Genomic DNA, 7,060 nt, shown 5'->3' with positions numbered 1-7,060 from the left:
CACTGGGCTACTGGCCTACCGTATTGGGATTGATGCTCCGTCCCCCCCCCCCCAGGGGGAGCCTATCTTCTGCATTCAGTTCACCACATACCAATCTCTGGAAATACCCTCATGAATATGCCTGGAAATAATGTTTTGTCAGGTATTTAGGTATTTCTTTGTCTACTTAAAACAACACCTAATATTAACCATCCATCGCAGTATGAAACTCAATCATGGCACAAAGTTTTGCATTGTTGGTACTTTAAGTCTTGAATAGATGGATAGAGAAAATGACATGTGCGTTAATTCCCCTGATGAGATAGCTGAGTGGTTCCTGATACTTTACCACTCAGAGTTGACCTTGTTCCTGGCTTCTTCTCACAACTGGCTTTATCTTTCCATTAATGGTTGGGACTACCTGTTCCTCCAACAAGCTTCCATGTTTCTGTAAGCCATGTTTTCTATAACTGACAACCAAAGAATCCTTACTGTCCTGATACATTTGTTTATTTGGAATTATTATTGATATTAATGAATGGGAATCAAGTTTAAGATAGGAAAAAGGGCATTTGTTACGTGGAGATTAAAGCTAATGTTTGCACTGTGGCTACTATTTTTATCATATTACTCAAGAGTCCACATTAACAAAGAAAATCATCACTGTATTCTGAGAGAAATTGAAAGTAAGAGTAGGTTTAAAAAATAATTTCAGAAGTCTTTGTGAAAAGTTAAATGTCACAGATTCAAGATTATTCAAATTTACACAGAGAACCACTTAGAAGAGATCAACTAGATAAAAACTGTGATGTTTGTCATTTCTAATTCCAGTAATTAAGTGCTGCTCTCGTTCTACTTGAAAAAAACCTCTGTGGGATTATATTAATGGCATAATGGAGAGTCAAAGAAAAAAATCAAAACTATTATGAAAAAGAGTGATATTGAAAAATTCATGAGCTGGAACCTTCAGAAACAGAGAGTATTTATGGTGCTAAATGATTAGGATTACTGGAATGGTGTGTGGTCTTTTGTCCTGGTGGACATGTCACCTCTAATATTACTAAAATCTATATAATACATTAGAAACAGACTCATCAAAAATACTACAGTCTAGTGCTTTAGCTGAAATTATTCCATTATGATCCCACTACTTAAATTTTTATTTCTTATAAGAAAATATTATTTATTTCTAGTAATAAAAATATTTGTGTTTATTTTTTAAATAATGATTGCTTGATTTCTGTCATAAGGGAATTATTTTTGAAGGAGTAAATGTGATTATTATGGCCATAGGTCAATACTTTATCAGCTTAGGAAATGAGAAATGTCTCCTGCTTGGGCCTCGGAGACATGAGTCTAACAAGTGGAGTTATTATTATTTGTCTGTATTAGACTGATCATCTTTTTAAATCAGCTCTGATATTAAACATTATAACTGCTTCTAACCAGCTCTTTTTTGACAGGGATATCTATAAAGGGGAAGGAGAAGGGTCTGAGAGAAATTTCAAAGAAATACAACTCAGAGAAATAGAATTGAGCCCTGGGAAGTTAAGTAATTGTGAAACCATAATCAAGATATTTAACTTCGGTATGTCTCAGTTTCTTTATCTATCTCTAAAATGGAGATTATTGTAACTAACCTGCTTATCTCATGGAATTGCTGTGAGTAAAGAAATAAAGTATGAGAAGAAATTTAACTAAAAAAAATAGATTCCGTGTCAATGGAAGGTGTATTATTAATTACATTGCATATTGTATTATATAATAATTGAGAGGGAATGTGCTTTTCCATAAATAAGCACTCAAATTTTTAAAAAACTATAACTAGACAAAAACTAAAACTTAAAATGCATTCAAATGCAATAAAATATATACAACTTAGAGTTATTAAGTATACATATTCTTGAAAAACAAAGCAAAATGTATACATCTTTCACATCCTGGGTGATACTTTTAAAATACACAAAGAACCTCTAGCAATATTGGTGACACTATATAATAAGCTGCTTGGTCTTTTCAAACTTTGTTGTGAGATTTTCCTTGTGTCTATGACCTGCAGCACTATGGGTTCTTACTCCTTAAAACACTGATCCTTGTGGTAGGTTATGTTGGTTGATAGTGAATGTTTACAACATTATCCTGTTTTTTTTATAATTACATTTAGATTGAGCCATATATGACCTAAAAGATAACTGAGTATGTATTGTCCATTGGAATCACAATTCAAGGTACTTCCTTTAATTTTATTGGTTTTATTGATACTGTTACAGTTTGTGATTTCCCCACAGCTGTTTTTATTTCATGAAAGTCATTCATCCCATGAGCATGACTATAGCTCTAAGCATTTTATAATAAATTGTTATGATCATTAAACACATGTAGTTAAAGACTTCTCTGCATCCATTTCCTTGTTCTTAGTTTTAATTTTTCATTATCTTTATTAATTTTATATATCAAATATAATTTTTTAAATCCCCAAATTAACAAGCTACATATGCTGTGCCTGTGCTCTGCAAGCTGTCTGCACATCATTCCCACATACAGTGCACTCCTCTTTCCTGGTACAGACTTCCTGAAAGCACCTTGGCTCTCTTCCTGCTTGTGCTGCTGATTGCCTCCCATTCCTGTCATAGACTGTGGTCCCTGGTGATTTTCCATCCTCCTGCTACATCTTCTCCTCTTCTGGGCTCAAGAAGTTCCAATTACATGTCCTTTGCAGCTCTGCCTTGCTCCTGCTGTCTTTTCAAAGTAATGCCTGTGATTGTCACGAGATGCTCACTTTCACAGTTGGCACTGATTAATATTCATTCACTCATTATTCCCCCGATCCACAAGCATCTCTTTAGGTCCTACTCATTATCAAGATGGTGCTAGGCTCTGGGGTTGCTCAGAGGAGTGTGACACAGACACTGCTTTCCAGAAATCTGGAGTTCTGTGTTCTAGAGGTGAGATTTTGGAATGTGAAGGCCCCAAATCATGATTTCCATTTTAAAAATTTCCAAACTACAAGCAAAGTTTGCTTTGGAAAATATTGATGATGGGATGCAGTTTCTTTTCCAGGATTACCAAATGGAATAAGAGGACATAAATATTGCCATGGTGAGAGACAGAATTCCATGGAACTTCAGTTCAATGCTGCCTATTGTTGATCTGTAACTATTTGTGAATGAACACTAGCTGTTACTCTTACATTGTACATGAGATCTCTGGAAAGAAATCAGTTCTTCAAATGTAATGAAAACAATAATCAAATTTGTGCAGCCAATAAACCACCACAGTTTGTGTTAAATCTGTGTTAGTAATTTGAAAAATTAGTTCTTGGCTTTACCCTATACCAGACCATAAAGCTGTGTAAAATTCTGATTTTCCAAAAAGCTTGCACAATTTCTTGTGCTAGGTTTCCCATAGGACAACATTTCTGAGGTAATTATGAAAGAAGTTGGATCCCAGAAACTGTAAAGGTGTATAGACTCAGCCCAACATAAACAAAATATAAAACTAGACTAAACAACAAAATCCACAAACAATATCAATAGCATTCCTGCTTTGAATTTCCAGAAGGGGGAGTTCTCCCTTCTTTAAATCAAATTACCCTTATAAAAATAAAATCCTATTTCATAGATTATATTTTATATACAGTGATCCCTGAGTTCCTGTAAAGCACACACACAGAGCCAGTATTCAGTCATTGGAACAATGTCGCTCAACATCTGAGTAAGATTCTGACTTAATAATGGATTTTAAAAAGACCAATGGGAAAATTTTCCATGTTATTAATGGAGAAATTCTATCCTTGCTGAGGTGATGGGCTGAGATTGGCTGAGAAGGGGTTCTTTAGATTGTAAAGGTTTAATTAAGCTGGAGAGCTGTCAAATTATAAGGATCTGGCAGAAAAACCACTCTGGTGGACCATGTAATAACAAGGAGGCTAAAGACTTAATGCCAATGTAGCCAGCAGTAATACACACACAGCATCCAAAACAAGGACACTAATCACCCCCAGTGAACTGGGCTGTACATTATGAAGGTTTTGTCTGCCACGATTCTGACAGACTTTGAGGAAGTAGAATGTATCCAAGGGAAGACAGGCAAGATGGCAAATATCCTGCAAATCTCATCTCTGAAAGAAACAGTGGATTCTTAATGTGGAACAGAATGCATCCTTAGGGGACATTAAGATCTGTCACAAAATATTGGAAGGATTGTAATCTTCAGTAGTGTGGAATTATTATTATTATTTTCCAAATGGGAAAAAGAAAGAAATCAGCTGAAAGTTTTACTGAGGCAAATTTCTGTTCCTTAATAAGAAGATTCAACTGCTAGAGTCATCAGTGAGTCTCTGGAAGGAAGATCTTGTTGCAGCAGGCTCTACAGACTCTTGGGAGCATTGCCAGTTTGGGCCTGAATGCTTAAAAGTAGAGACAAACACTGACATATGAAGCTGTGTTAAGTAGATTATTATCTGTCCCGAAAAAACAGAGAAGGCCAAAGAATTTGGGCAAGTTAGTAAATAATTGCTAAAAGCCTTGGTTAACAAATATGTGACACTTTAGCTTTTAAACTTAGAAATTCTTTTTCATGTTTTTCTTTCTTTTTCAATTTGAATAAATTATGTGAGTTTGAAGTTTCAAATTTTGGGTACTTATATTAAGCAGTAAGCAAAAAAAGACTAATTTTGTTGTATGTATATGTTTATCATAACAATTAATCATGAGAATGCTCATTAACCAAGTAACCAAGAGCCCAGGAGTCAAAGTATGATTCAATATCTCCATCTATATAATCAAGTTCTTGCCTTTGAGAAGCTTATAATCTATTGCCTAAAAATCGTACATTCATAAAGTGACTAAAGATAATTATGGGACAAACTCTAGAGAAACCATGGTTTCTTTGGAGCTTTAAGAATCTTACGTAGAAGTTATTGCAAGTCAGGTCTTCTGGAAGCAGACACTGACTACTGAGAGGGAGTGTGGCATGCAGGTTCTTAATCTCAGTTTAACAACATCTGTGAAGGGGAGAGTAGGAAGTCAGGACTTGGGAGAAGAAGCAACTCAATGGTGATGCAGGTCAGACAAAGCCTCATCCAAACCCACCAGGAGCTCATGGCCTAAAATATTTGTCTATCAGGAGATGAAATGGCTGGGAATCTGTTCTTCTTGCCTTGGTAGTCACTGGATGTACTATTGGGTCCCAGAAGCCTTTGCTCCAGGTAGCTCTTTGCAGCTGAGGCAAACCTTGAAACTTTTATCTGTACCTACAAAGAAGTCAGGAAATAAACAGATAAAACCAGAAGTTCTTTGGTTGAAGTTGGAGTAAGAGGTCTAAAATCTTACTAACAACCATCAAAGTCATTCAAAAAAACACCTTAGAAACTTAATTGGATAGCATCAGAATAATAGTTGATATAGTTATTGATAAGGTCCACACACTCTTCTAAGTGCTCTGTATAGACTAATTCTTTTTATTATTCCATTAACTGTGCCAGATGCATAGTGATTACTCTATTTTTTAGAGAAATAGGGCAAAGAGTTTGAAAAATCTGTCTGAGATTACCCAGAATCTAGAGTTTACAGTGTTAACTACTACAGTTTACTCTACACATATCATTAGTTATGTATAAAATTCACCTATATAAAGTTTCAAGAATAATTCTTCAGGTAAAGTTTAGTAAAAAGGTATGATAAAGAATGTGTCTTCTGGAATTGCAGTATTTATTTGCTTTGACTTAGCTCTGGAGCTAATAATCTAGATTTGTGGAGACTTTTGAGAGTAGTCAGTCTCTGCATTATTTGCACCTTATAAAATTAGTATGTATGTGTTTATATGTTTTTCTTCATGGCAGCTTGTAGTTTTATTAGATTTAGGGCTTGATAAGTTGATAGTCACTATTATAGGGAAATGAGGAAAGCATATAGCTTAATAACACACTTTCTATTCTCAAAAAAGTCAAAAGGAAATACTTGCTAAGGATGAAGTTTCACATTTAGGATGAGTATAGCAATCCATTTCACTAATATTGTCTATATTCTGTTTGCCAGCCACTGTTCTAGATATATAATAAAGAACAAGTGATGGAGAATTCAAGTTCAAAGCCAGTCTCAGCAACTTAGTGAGGCCCTAAGCAACTCAAAGAGACCCTGTCTCAAAATAAAATATTTTTTCTTTTCAAAAAAGGGGGATGGGAATGTGGCTCAATGGTTCAATCCCAGTAAAGAAAGAAAGAAAGAAAGAGAGGAAGGAAGGAAGGAAGGAAAGAAGGAAGGAAGGAAGGAAGGAAGGAAAGAAGGAAGGAAGGAAGGAAGGAAGGAAAGAAAAGAAAAGAAAAGAAAGAAAAAAGAAAAGTAAAGGAAGAAAGAACGAAGAAGTAATATTTAGTTTGGGTTCTTCTGAAAGCAGTCCTGAAGACAGAGATTAGAATGTTAGACATTTTGGGGGAAAGTGCTCTGTAAGAGAGCAGGGGAAATGAAGCCATGAAGGGAAGGAAGCCAATTACATTGTGTTATCAACCAAGTTATGATTATGGGAAAGTGGATCTTAAATCTGATGAGCATCTTGTGTTGTTGAAGAAACATTCCTTACATTTATCTTGGGCAAGGAATATGAGATATTTATCCTTCAGCTCTCATCAGTCTTTTGCTGAGAGCTATCCTTCAGTGGGGAGGAGGCTTATTAGTTGAAAGATATTGGGGAAAAACCAGATTGGCTCTTCCTGGCTGCATTTGAAAAGATATTATAAATGGATGAGCTCAAACAAGAACTTGAGTTCTTGTCCAATTTAAGAGCAGAAGTAAAAAGGAGTAAGAGTCTCCTAAACTTTGTAATTCTTCAGGATGGGAAATGATAACTTTTTGGGCTCCAAACTATTTAAAAAAAACAAAAACTTTTCTTAAGAAAAGTCCACCAATACTTCTCACACAAACAAAGGAATTCCCTCTACAAAAGCAAGAATAAGCCAGGTGCAAATGCACACATCTCTAATTCCAGCAACTTGGGAGTTGAGGTAGGAGTATTGCAATTTCAAGAGCAGCCTTGGCAATTTAGAGAGAGATTGTCTCAAAATAAAAAATAAAAAGGACCGGGG

This window comes from Marmota marmota, unplaced genomic scaffold (assembly GCF_001458135.2).
Source record: "Marmota marmota marmota unplaced genomic scaffold, marMar, whole genome shotgun sequence".
In the NCBI taxonomy this organism is placed as follows: Eukaryota; Metazoa; Chordata; class Mammalia; order Rodentia; family Sciuridae; genus Marmota; species Marmota marmota.
Note: the sequence above shows the minus strand (reverse complement) of the source record.